The sequence below is a fragment of the Barbus barbus genome, assembly GCF_936440315.1.
Source record: "Barbus barbus genome assembly, chromosome: 15".
Taxonomy (NCBI): Eukaryota; Metazoa; Chordata; class Actinopteri; order Cypriniformes; family Cyprinidae; genus Barbus; species Barbus barbus.
The window spans coordinates 4,366,014-4,380,337 of NC_136743.1; the positions used below are offsets into that span (position 1 = coordinate 4,366,014).

The 14,324-nt window shown below is 37.8% G+C and overlaps 1 protein-coding gene across 1 annotated transcript in view; it reads right to left on the reverse strand.

The window, feature by feature from the left end:
• Positions 1 to 14,324, reverse strand: part of LOC306880935 (dual specificity calcium/calmodulin-dependent 3',5'-cyclic nucleotide phosphodiesterase 1A-like) — a gene marked incomplete at both ends in the record, with an annotated part of 77,414 nt that overhangs the window by 23,960 nt on the left and 39,130 nt on the right. The window lies entirely within an intron of this gene.

Below are 14,324 nucleotides of genomic sequence, written 5' to 3' on the forward strand. Positions count from 1 at the left end.
TATTTGACTATATGTACTTACCATATGGTTAGGGTTAGGATTAGGGTTTATCTTAGGGTTACTTGCATGTAATTATGCATAATATATTGTTATTTAATAGTAAGTGTAACGTGTGACAAGGACGCCTTAAAATAAAGTATTACCCAGAAATCTTACCAACCTTCAAACTCTCTTATGACAAACTAACTGAAATCTTTATTTGCTGTAGATGTTCTGAAGTGTCTGTAGAAGCTTGTGTTTGTAAGACTGAGCTTGATTAATTGAGCTTTTAAGGCCGATTGATTAACTAAAGCTGTTAGTCTTATCAAATCCATCTTCAATAACCCTCTTCCAGGAAAGGCTTTCAAGACAAACCACTCAAATGCTCTCCAGTGTTTGATGTGTCTGTTAAAACAATTAGACTGTCTGAGGAAATTTTAATGGAGAGCAAAAACTATATCATTAAAAATGGCTAAATTATAAGTATTAGTCAGCTAAATGTCAGAGACGAATGGTTGTGCTTTTTAATTACAGTCCTGGGATCACAACATGACAGGTCAGATTATTGAAATCTCTGGTAAAATGTAATGCAATTTTTATTGATGGGTGCTAAAATGTCAGAGATTCAGTCGATTCATTGGTTTGAGATTTGTTCACATTGCTCACAGATATGAAGTTGAAACAGTACCACATTTACATTTACATTTATTCATTAAGCTGACGCTTTTATCCAAAGCGACTTACAATTGCTATATATGTCAGAGGTCGCACGCCTCTGGAGCAACTAGGGGTTAAGTGTCTTGCTCAGGGACACATTGGTGTCTCACAGTGGATTCGAACCCGGGTCTCTCACACCAAAGGCATGTGTTTTATCCACTGCGTCATCACCACCCAGTACCATAGTGATTTGATCTGTCTGTGATCCTATAGGGACTGCTATATGTGGTAGTTTGTTACCCTGTGGTAACTATCACATATTTGCATATGTTTATCTGATATCCATATGTTAAATGTGTATCTTGATGTGACAGTAGTGGGCATTACAGAAGCACAGACTGCAGCTGCGTTCCACCTGTGTCCACCTGCACAGGTCACTTTTCTACCGTGAAAGTGATTTCACACCAGTAAGGCGGCTGGACGGCTGTCACCATGACAATCACACAGTGACAGTGCGCCATCGATGCTTTGGGGTCAATGCAATCCTACAGGAAGATTAACATTTTCCTCTCAACGTTTTGACAGCTGCCTGCAGATAACAAGGAAAACCCAAACCCCAACGGTCCTGTTCATCCCGACACCTGATCTCAGATCACACTCTTAAACTTCAATCAAACCCAAAATGACTAGTGTCAGATCAGAAGACTACTTTTTTGCTCAAAGGTTCCTCAATTATAGTTCAAGACTTATAGTTCATGACTCTTTAGGTCTTTTAGTGCCAAGCCTCTATTTGCTCTTAATTTAAATCTTGTTGCTATCTAGGGAAAAAAGCTGAAACAACAATCAATTTTACTTCAGTATCACTGATTTAGTATTGCAGTTTTTGTTAATATGTTTTGTTTAATATTTGTTAATTTCCATTTTTTCAATTAATGAATTTGAGTTAGGGAGATTTAGTCATTTTGTTGTTTTTGTCATTTTTATTCGTTTTAATTTATTTGTATTATTATATAGTTTAAAAGATTTTAGTTTTTACTTAAATTTTAAAGTTTTAGTAATTTTGTTGTGTTTTTGTCATTTTTATTATTTTTTAATTTACTTCATTACTTTTTATTTGTATTATTTTGATATATTTTTTTTATAAAATGTCCACATAGCATATTTTTAATAGTTTTAGTTTAATTAGTTGTAATTATTTTAGTAACTAAATAAAAATGAGAAATGTTGCTCTGGCAACTATTCACTAAAAAATTGGTGTTATATAGCACTAAAAGTGGTTCTTTGGCTCGTAGGGGAACCACTTTTCCTGCTATATAGCACCAAATCTTGGTGCTTCAGTGGTTCTTCAGCGGTTCTTTGGCATGACTCAGGGGCTATATAGCACCGCTACCATATACAGAACCTGTTAAGCTCCTGTATGGTTCTTCAGTGGTTCTTTGGGGTAATTAAGGTGCTATATAGCACCACTGCCGTACAAAGAACCTGTTAAAGGGGACCTATTATGCAAAAATCACTTTTATAAGGTATTTGAACACAGTTGTGTGGCCGCAGTGTGTGAAAACATCCAGCCTATAATGGTAAAAATCCACCCACTCATTTTTTTATAATCTAAAAAAATCCTAAACAGTCTCTTAGAACGAGCTGTTTCAGATTCTCCCTCTGTTCACGTCACCGAGGGGAAAAAGTCCCACCCATTTGTGACGCTGCCCTATAAGCATAGACACAGCCCTGAGTGAGAAGCTGTGGTCTGCCTTCGCCATTACCGATAACTTGCTGTAGCTGCTGGAGATATACAATGTCAGCGCCAAAGAGGCATTTCAAGTGTTGTGTTTTGGGATGCACTAAAGAACATAGGAATCTCCATAGACTCCCTCCATCTGAGCCACTGAGAACACTGTGGTTAAGTTTCATTGTCTAAGGAAATGTCCCGGAAAAAAACTGTAAAGTCCCCAATATGTGTAGGGATCGATACCAATGCTTCGTGCGCGAACGTCTGCTCCAGACAAAGTAAGTATCACGCATTTGTTTTCCAAATTGCCCTTCTGAAAGAGCTTCTTGGCACTCTGTAAGGCTGATGCTAAAGCTACTATTATCTCTGTCTGTTTTCAATGGTGCTGTCTTCATGAATGATCGTGAATAGGAATGTGGTGGTTAAAAGTTGCATATGAAAGCAATGTGAGTCGATCGCTTGAGTTTGTTGAGCTCATAATCACGAGTGGGACTTGTTGCTATGTTGCTATGTTGTTATTTTTGCTCCCTGCAAATGTGTAATTCACCAACGCGAGTTTATTATGCACAGATGACTGACTTTGAAACAGAGTATGTTTTCTGTAAAGATAACAGGCTTGTACTAATAGTTAAATGTTTATTTGCAAAGGCTAGCACTGCTGGTGCGGGAGCTCAAGCTCTTGAAGCTCCGCCCTTTTCTCCGGGAGCACCAGCTCATTTGCATTAAAGCAACATACTCAAAATCAGAGTGTTTTGGCTCACACCCTAAAAGTGGCAATTTTAACAAGCTATAAAAAATTATGTGTCGGGTATTTTGAGCTATAACTTCACATACACACTCTGGGGATATCAGAGACTTATTTTACATCTTGTAAAAATGAGCATAATAGGTCCCCTTTAAGCCCCTTTAAAGGTTTTTTACGATCACTGACTACTGTTGACTAATTTTTGTTGAAGAAATACAATGCAATATGGCACCTCTTATGGTTGTACATAGCACCATTTGACAAAGGTGGTTCCCCTATGTTTACAAGCCAAGAACCACTTTTAGTGCTATATAGCACCATTTGTAGCTTAAAATAAGTTTATGTTTTTTTTTCAGTATTTAGTTTTCACTTTAATTTTAGTGAAATTGTATAAATAATTAAAAAAAAAAATTGATGTCTGTATAGTATTTACTAATTTTATTTTATTTTCATAAACTACATAAATACAATTATAATTACCCTACAAGAGATCTTACTCTATTTGTCTAGGGAGTTTATTCCACGCAGTCAGTTATTTTCTGCATGCAAACTGTTATAGAAAGATTTAAGATGAAAAATATAACAGGTTTGTGTTTGAGATCCAGGGAAATAATGCCATCCATCAGAAGCATGGCAACGATAGCGGTCCTTAACACTCTGCACAAAGCTCGTTTCTTCCGGGATTGACAGATGTCTCAAGACGTGGGTGGAACATGACGTTTGATTGGATGAGCACAGCCGCCCGTGTCAGCGGCTGCCAATCATGTTCAGCAAAGCAAAATCATTTCATACGAAACTTCAGCAGATTATTTTTTTGCCACGGGAGAATAACTGCAGCCTCACCTCAGATACACGCTTCAAATACTGTACGGGAAAAATCTGTTCATTCGCAAGATGTTTATTCACCCTTACAAAGGCAGACCTGCTGCCTGGAACAAAGTCTGGGATCCAGGCAGCAAACTTTCTTCAAGCTTCTCTTGCACAAAAATGCTTTGTCAAGTAACCTAAAATGTGCTTCATGTGGTAACATTTAAACAAACTGATAATATTCCAATCATTATTATCTAAAACAATTAAAACAAGTTAAACACATCAGATTACACTTCTACAAACTGTAAGAACACAATGCTGCTTTTTTTGCTCTAGCTTCTGTACTAGCTTAATACTACGGTTGGCTCTTGTACACTATAAAAAATACTGGGTTACACTATATTTTAAGGTGCCCTTGTTACAGTGTAATTATACATTTAAGCACTGAGAAATATGAATGAACTACAAGTATTTACTATATGGTTAGGGTTAGGATGAGGGTTTGGTTTAGGGTTACTTCTATGTAATTGTGCATAATGTATTGTTATTATAATAGTAAGTACATGTAACGTGTAACAAGGACACCTTAAAATAAAGTGTTACCAAATATTGTTACAATGAGCTATCACAACATTTAGAATTAGTGAAGAACATTTTAATAATCTAAAGAACCTTTTTCAACTATGAAGAACCTTTTGTGGAATGGAAAGATTACATGAATGTTAAAGGTTCTTCATGGAACTATAGAAGCCAAATTAAAGAACCTTGATTTTCAAGAGTTTACTGTAGCGTTAATGAAAAAAACAATCCAATCTCACTGGAAAATGTAACTATTTTATCTCGTATGAATTCATGCAATGTGTCATGAATCTGGTCTATGAACTTCCGTTAATTTACCACCAGAGGTCACTCGCTCACCACATGGACTCTTGCACCACACTAACTGTTGCACGCCACCTCAGACTACAATTCCCATCATCCATTGCACTGACGACACACAGCTGATTGCACTGATCACACACCCTACATAAACCATGGACTTCCTCTTCCTCTCTGCCGAGTATTGTATTGCGTTTATCACTCCCCTAGTGTTAGCTGCCTTACTGAGCCATTCTGTGTTTTTCTCTTTAGTTCCAGTATTGTTCTGCATTTATAACTCTCCTAGTTTTAGCTGCGATACGGAACCCACTTTGTTGTCATAGTCTTGCCTTGTGTGTTTTTCTAGTGTTTTGATTCTTGTCCGCGTTTTCTGGATTTACCCCTTTGCCTTGGCGTTTGGACTCTGTTTGTACCTCTCTTGGACTACTGCTCGTATACCTGGATTATCTCTCTGCCTTGCCCTGTTTGATATTGTTCGCCGATCGTCGACTCTCGCTAGCCCTAGGATTGCTCTGTGTCTTGCCCGTACCATATCTGTTTGCCGTTGTTTGACCCTGCCTGTTTATTGACTATGTTTATAAATAAAAGCTTGCACTTGGATCCGCACATCTCGTTCACCCCCGTTACAAAATATGAAAACATTCAATTTTTTTTTTTTTTAAAAAGCATAAAAGTGCAGCCCCAACTGTCACTGAGGATTGTATGAATTCATACGAATTAGCTACCCAATCACCAGAGAGCAAAATATTTACAACTTGCCATGAGATCGTATTGTGAAAACCACAGATGCTTGCATGCTAAAGTCTATTGGGATGCTAACATCCATGAGCATTTATGAGCATGAGAATTATTATATTAAACATAAACCCCATTCATCCATCATATGAGCTTTAATATCTGTGGAAAAGAGATTTCTGCCAGAGAGAGCAAGAGCGGTTAGAACCCATAGTGTGGCTCCCATTTTGAACATGCATTGATTCATCGGGCTATAAATTCAGTCTCCCAAGCAAAGCCACCATTTACACTGACTGCTCATGAGATATTCATGCAGAACTGCTCAATCGCTTTGAGGCAGGCCATGTTTTCATGGCTAATGAATCTCCAATTGAATTTGCATCAATGTGAGAAATTCTCAGATGCTGCAAGTTTAGGCTGTTGTGAATACAGAAGAAATTTCAGAAGATATTTTCAACGATTTGTTCATGTGAAGAGTTCATCTGTAAGATATCGCATGTGCACACAGAGCCGAATATGCCTAAATGCCTCACTTGAAATAAATTCAACTGAAACAATAAAACATAAAAAAAACTCTCAGTTGATGTACTAAAATAAATGAAGCTAAAATGGAAAAATGGAAAATAATAAAAATTCAAACATGTTTAAAACGAGCAATACTAACAGCAAGCAGCACTAACTAGAACACAGGGGACAGCTAAACTGAGATTTCGGTTTGATTCAAACCACAGGCATCATGAGAGCCGTTTCAAGCTTCGTTCCTTGGTCTGTTATTTTTCTTCCTGGAAACAGTTTGAAATGCAAAGAAGATGTTATGGCCAAACAATCCAACAGCTTATTAGAGCGCTGATCTCTGAGCGGGGCAGTGGAGGGCAGAGCCACAGCCACCACACTGAGATTAAAAACACACAGAGAAAACACGCACACTAATGCTCATTTCTATGCAGATGTGTGCACAGTGTGGAAATCACATGTGCACTGAAAAAACATTTGCTTTGAAATTATTTTCACAAGTAATTAGAGAGAAAAGGCAAGTAGCATTGAATTAAACATGAAATGTTTGTAGTAGAAAGACTGAAATAGTATTTTCTTGTTAAATGTACTCCAACTATCTTTGAAAAATCAACTTTCAGTGTGGCATTATGGCAATTTATAACACGCTGCATGCATGATGCACAGAGTCAATCTATGATAAGTGATGCAAACCATGTTGAAACTTTGACAACATAGATGTGTTTGGTTACTTCTTTTAGATTTTTTTTTAAAGAAGGAGGGAAAATAATGGAAGGAAAGAGGTAGGAATAAGAGCTTGAGGAAAGCAGTTTTATGTTTTAGCGCCATGTCGCGTTGATTTAATGTCGTATTTTTATTGGCTGGTCAGTAAACATGGATCGTAGCAGCAAACACACTGTGCGATGATCATGCTGAATTTCTGACACTGTCAGAATATGATCGTAGGCTATCTTTGGTCGCAAGACTGTGACAGCCATCTTTGAACCTCTTTCACTGTACGACAGAGGACGACCAATAAGGTTTATGAGTGACTCTAAAAACAAATTACTGAAACAACAACACACTGATTCACTCAGTCTCTCTCTCAGTGGCAGCCAATCAGTGCGTTAAGGGTCAAACTGGGCAGGAAATCAATTAATGACGAACGATCTGAAATAATGATGGAACACTGTGTTGCTGGGGTCTGGAGAAATGTCAACGCATTGTTTTACTGTGTAATTAGACGGTTAACGAGAGCCTTAATGAACAACTGCTCTCCATCTGCATGGGTAAAAGTCCTGAAGAACGAGGACAGACAGAGATACTCACATGCCACGGAGTAGATATTTCAGTTTCATAATCACAGAAAAATGTAGCTACAGAATTCAAAATGGTTATGATCAAACACGCTGCTGTTAGAAGAAAAGAGCTGTGATGTAGCAGCTGGTTTAAATGAACAGTTATGGAGAGTTAAGTGCTCTTCTGGTTCTCAAGCTCTGTACTCAAAAGCCAAGTTGTTCAAAGAAAGTATTTAAAGTGATAAATTAGCATCTTAATGGGTGAATGTGGCACTATTCCAATACATAGTGAGCTAAATAGACTGCAAGACCTAGACAGCATACTAACTGAAATCAAACACAAACACATCGATTTGAAACACTCTATGAACTGAATTTAATGTTTATAGTCAACATTTTGTCTCAATTACATCATTTATAGATCAAATTCACTTGCTAAAGCACACAGCCCTCGAGGCAGATAGTCTCTGATAGGCCTACAGTGAATAAAATAGATTGACCATACGTTCTCTTTTCCCCAGACATGACCAGGACTTCTAAATTGCCTTAAATGTCTGTGTTTTGGATTTGTTTTCCTATCGTCAGTCTCTCTACACTCCTCATACATAATATTTATGTGTATCTCTGTAGATCTCACCTTCATGCGCGCTACAATTGGTCGATTATGTACAAAGCCTGCACAGTCTTGGTCAAACCACTTTTCAGTCTTCACCAAATACAAACAAAGCCAAATACCAGACATTTTAGGCAATTTCGAAATTCTAGCCAGAGAAGAAGAGGCTGTTTAGTCTCCCTATACAAGCACAGTCACTTATTCTCAAACACACAGGCATAAAATGAAGGGGAAAAGAAGTTATAAGAGCATTTGTACAAAATCTAGATCCAGTCTTCCTCTCTTGAGTATCCACACAAATTGGAAGTAAATGACACAAACACATCCCATAAACAAACACTGCAGGAAATCAGCAGGCGCTGATGGGTTGTGTTGACATGTGTCGGTTAAAAGAAAAACAGAGGAGTAATCTGGATTAAACAGACGAGGACAGTTACTGAGGGATCCAGATGGCTCGCTGGAGATGCTAGGGAAAAGATGGCAGAAGACTCTTGAGTGTAACTACAATATATCTTACTAACAGTATCTGTATCTATGAAATATTTTGTTTAACTGCGTGTCATGTGACCATTAAGCAACATTTAGAGAACCATGAACATGCAAATGAATTATTAAATGATTGAAATTAACTGAAAATATAGGGCGTATTTCAAGTAAATATTTCGAGATTTGCTGACAAAACATATGGTAATTTCTGATGTAGAGTAAAAAAAGGTTTTCTCATGTACATCATTTAATGCACTGTATTCTCAAATTCGCAAACACGCAAAGATGTGCATCTTTAAACAAGAGACATCTAATAAGATAAGGGGGTGGGAGGGGGGTACTGCTATAATTTTATATTTTATAGCAAAAAAGAGGTATAAAGACTGTTTTCAATCTTGTGGAGCTCATTTTGTAGAGGTTTAGATTAAATAATTTTGAATGCAGTGCATTATGGGATATATCAATAGATTTTGTGCATATGTAATTTGAGGTTACGAAACATGCTTTGATTTTTGCAAATGTGGCTGAATACATTTTCGAGTGTCATGTAGCCTGGGGATAGATGCAGACCAGCACTCAGGGTATAAAGATTTCTGTCCTTATTTTCAGAGCAAAAGGTCAGTTAGTCACACTGTCGCCTGCTGTAATCCAATAAAAGCAATCCAATTTCTGAAAGGTCATTAAATCTACATATTACTCCATCAGATGAAAACATCATGGGTTTCTTTGGCAGGCTGACCTGGCGCACACACATACACACAACCCACAATCATCAACTAGTGTTTATGGACATAATGGCTCTGTTCCAAACTCTAGTGAGCAGCTTATGTAGCAGTATTTTAAGGGTGCATGTTGAATTTAAAGACATGCATTCATAATGAATATAATACACAAACAATAAAAATATATGCATATAACATGTATATATAGGTACTATACAGTATAATATAATATATTTACAATGTAATTTATTCCTCCTTATTATTGATGCTGAACAAAAAAAAATTCTGCTTACTATTTTTGTGAAAATTTTGTAAAGAGATACCATTCAAGTTTGGGGCAAGTAAGATTTCAAAAGGAAAGGAATACATTTAATTTTAAAACATTTAAACTGATATTTTAAATTGTAATAATATTTCACATTTTTACAGTTTTTACTGTATTTTTGATCAAACAAATGCAGCCGGTGATCATATGAGACTTCCATATTTATGGAATAGTTTATGAATGTCCATATGTACAATATATTGTATTGCTCACTATTACATTTAACTTATATTTAAAGCTCCAGGTTTCTGGAAGAGTTTCTGATTTCAGTAGACATACATTGCCTGTGCTCTTCTCCTCACATTTTACCTTCTAGTTGCTATTCATCTTCATCAAATGTGAGTGGTGCACGCCTGTGCCAAACACGCCACCACAGTGCTAGGGTGATGTGGGTGGTTGCCAGGGTTTTGCTGCGGTTGTTAAGGTGGTTGTTTACTTGCCCGAATCAAGAATCCCACCCCCAAGTCTCTATTCTGGTCTACTCAATGCACATCCAAATAGAAAAGTAGCAGCTCACCTCTCTTCAACATATCGTATGATTTGAAGTAATAAATCATGATCTGTAAAATACATTTGGGAGACGAATTACACGCCTAATAGTTCAGCATGTATGAGCAATTAAAATTGTGATAGTAACTCCCTTAGCATGCAAGATAAATAGTAAATTATGTCAGAGTAAATTACCCTGGTCATATTTTGCTCAAGAGAACGAATATACTGTATTGGAGTATAAAATATTCATAAGTCAACAAGCCAAAGTTAATAAGCAAGCTATGTTGAGACGCTGCATAAAAATATTTTTCTTTTCTGTCTAACATGTACTTTTGCTCTTCGTTCAGATTAAAGTCCTCTGCATACAAATAAATACTAAGTTGTGTCCTCAATTCGCTTGTATTTATTTACCGTAAAGAGCACTTCTTGACCAGACACTAATATGCATACTAATGACTTAAGCACAGATTCTTTAACGTTCACTTCCAATTTAATACTCGAAACTGTGGCTAATTGCATGAAGGTCTGTTCTAAGCATTTTAGAGATTGGTTTCTCTGTGAAACACAGGCTGTCCGGCACTGATTAATATTCCATTAACAGCTCAATTAAGCCTGATTCATTAGGAGAAGAATAGCAGACCAGCACTAATGCAGAAGTCCAGTGAGTGAGGAGGGCTTTAATATATCCTACACAGGTTACAACATCACAAATCCAGCTAAAGAATCATATTTTCAGTTGTCAGTGTTGTCACTGAATTTTTTCTTCAGTAGAACATATGTTCTGAAAAATGCCCATACTGCTCTTTTCTATACAATAAAACCCAATCATTTCAAGTTAATAAAGACTTGATTAATTTGATTTGTTCTTCCAACAAAGCTACTTTACCACACCATATTGTATGGACTAGTCATATGTGTGAGCGTCGCATTAACTTACATTTGACGTATATTTTCTGTAAAAGTTATGAATCTACCAGAATATTTAAATTTTTAGATAAAAAAAGGCTTGTCGAAGCGAAACGAATCCACTGAACTTCAAACTTCCCAAAGGAAGCACGCACAAGAAAGCAGTGCAATAAATGTTCCCAAAAATATTTTAATTTAAATATTTAATACTAGTTGTTGTGCATTAATTTAGCTTCAAAAGTTACCATAGCCGATTGAAATCCTATATGTAACATTTAAGTAGGCCTAACGTCATTAATATAACATTTAAGAAAATTTTACATTTACAAGAAATATGCATATGCAATAAATATGTGTTATATGATCAGAACAAAAGTGTGTGTTCTACTTTATCTGATGTTTGTGGTTTTGTTTTTTACTCATAATTTATAGGCCTAATTGTGACAGTCCAAACATTCTTTATTTAAATTTTTTTTATATATATAAAAATGTATGGACTGTCAAATGATTAATCGCATACAAAATAAAAGTTTGTGTTTACAATTTATGTGTATATTTAAATATGCACTCATGCCACCACAGTAGAATAAGAGAAATATGTTATATAAACATATTTATATATAATCTAAATTATTATATTATCTATATTTTTAAATAAATGTATATGTGTGTGTGTGTGTTTGTGTGTATTTATATATAGCCTACATAAATATACACAGTAAACACACATATTATGTAAAGTTGTAAACACAAATTTAGATTTTGGATGCGATTAATCATTTGACAGCAGTATTTGAACCTTTTTTTTTTTTGCATAAAATGTATAGAATTGCTGACATTAATACATTTATAGGCTATTTGTTCCCTATACAAAATGCATGGAGGAGAATATTAGGAAAGATGTGGAATAACATGTTTTTTTGGGGGGTTTTCTAATGAAATTAGTCATTCTATAAAATGAATCAAACAAATAATCAACAGGTTAACTGATAATCAAAATAATTGTTAGCTACAGCCCTATAACATCATGGAAAATAACAGCAAGAGCATTGCGTTGAGAATCATACTGTAAAATTAAATGACATGAGGGTTTAAAATGACATGAGGGTTAGTAAAAGATGATTGATGAATGTTCATTTTTTGGGAAATCATTTCTTTAAAAATGTTCCACCATAAGCCACTGAAACTCACACACACGCCTACACATTTGAAGACAAACATCAGCCAGAGTAAATAATTAATAGCTCCTCCAGAGCTGGTTCGATATCAATCCTGTTAGTAGGCTCTGTCAGACCGGGCCGAGCAGCTGATGGATTGGTGATGCCTGGCACCACGTCGCAGGAGGGCAGAGGTAATAAAGTGGCATGGACGGTTCATTAACCTCAGGAGAGATACTCAGCGGTGAATAAAGCAGTCATCTGTGTAAATCTGAGTGTTGACGGTATATGAAGTCTGCAGCAAAGTTAATATGAGTGAGAGTTTAGGACTGCGCAGGCGTTTGATCTATGGTGCCAGTGCAGACGATATGGAGACCTGAAATTACTAGTGCAAGGAACTGCCTGGACTGCTTTTTTATTTTGTTCACAGAGAGGAAAAATCCATTTACAACAGCCAAAACAAAACAACATGAAATCAATACTTTAAAGAGACCAGCATTTTATGGAATAAAGATTGTTTTTGTTCTTTGAAATGAAAAAAGTTCAAAATACTATGCAAACATAGTCAAACATTCACTACTCACGGCAAACACCCTTCTCAATAAAAAAAAAAAAACATTTAGTGAAGCTAGTTTCACATTGAATCACATGCAAAACCCATCACCATGAAGCCAAGGCGTCTGTATGCGGTTGCTTTCTGCATGAGTCCAATCTATGATTGAGCCCAATAATGATGAGCAATGTAATAAAACAAATATCCTACACTATTAACTTGTCACGTTCCCTCTCGGGACACAAGGAGCGCAGAGACGTGGAGGTATCAATAAACCGTTTTATTGAACACACAAAGAGACGAGGAGCATGGGGAGAGACGAACATCAAATGACGTTAAGACCAGACACAGGGGCTAGGAGACACAGGGCTTATAAACACAGGGAAATAAGGAACAGGTGTGGACTAATCAAAACACAGGGCTAGGGACTAATTAAACTAATGAAGACAAACGAGGACAGGAACAGGAAGGCCAAATATGGGCACGGGAGGAGGGGAAACACAAGACAAGGACTGACATTACGCCCCCCTCCTGAAGGCGTTTCCTCACGCCTAACACCATCCAATGGGGAGGGGGGGTGGGCGCTCTGGAGGCCTCCAGGGCGGTGCCCGTTCCAGGGGCCATGGCGGGTCAGGGGACTCGGGAGGCCATGGCGGGTCAGGGAACTCGGGAGGCCAGGGCGGGTCAGGGGACTCGGGAGGCCATGGCGGGTCAGGGAACTCGGGAGGCCATGGCGGGTCAGGGGACTCGGGAAGCCACGGCCTATTTTTTTCGGGTCGTGTGGCCTTGGCCCTTGGCCCGGCCACACAGGCTGTGACCCTCTTACCCCCCCCCCAAAATTTTCGGGAGGAGGGGAAACACAAGACAAGGACTGACATAACTAAGCCGCAAAAAAATATTTCAGAATTCTGTTACTTTCTGAAGTCAATTGAGCATATTAACACTTGACGGTCCACATTTACACATCAAGTAAAGTGTATTCTGTGTTCAGAAACTTGCTCCATTCAGTCAATGTGAGTATAGAAGCATTAATCCTAAACACCAGGAAAAACAAAATGAATAAATAAAATAACATAAAACAACACTACCACTACTACCACTACCACTACCACTACTACCACTACCACTACCACTACCACTACTACCACTACTACCACTACTACCACTACCACTACCACTACCACTACTACTACTACTGCTACCACTACTACCACTACCACTACCACTACCACTACCACTACTACCACTACTACCACTACCACTACCACTACCACTACCACTACTACTACTACTGCTACTACTACTACTACTGCTACTACTACTACTACGAAGTCGTGGCCTAATTGTTAGAGAGTCGGACTCGTAATCCAAAGGTTGCGGGTTCGAGTCTCGGGGCGGCAGGGATTGTAGGTGGGAGGAGTGAATGTCCAGCGCTCTCTCCACCCTCAATACCACGACTGAGGTGCCCTTGAGCAAGGTGCCCAGAGCACACATGCAAATCAGCTCAAAGAAGCACCTGACAGGAAAAGAAGGGTGGAAGAGAGAGAGAGATGAGAAAAGATGAAAGAGGCGGAGAAAGAGAAAACCCCCAACTGCTCCCTGGGCGCTGCAGCATAAATGGCTGCCCACTGTTCTGGGTGTGTGTTCACGGTGTGTGTGTGTGTGTTCACTGCTGTGTGTGTGTGTTCACTGCTGTGTGTGTGCACGTTGGATGGGTTAAATGCAGAGCACAAATTCCGAGTATGG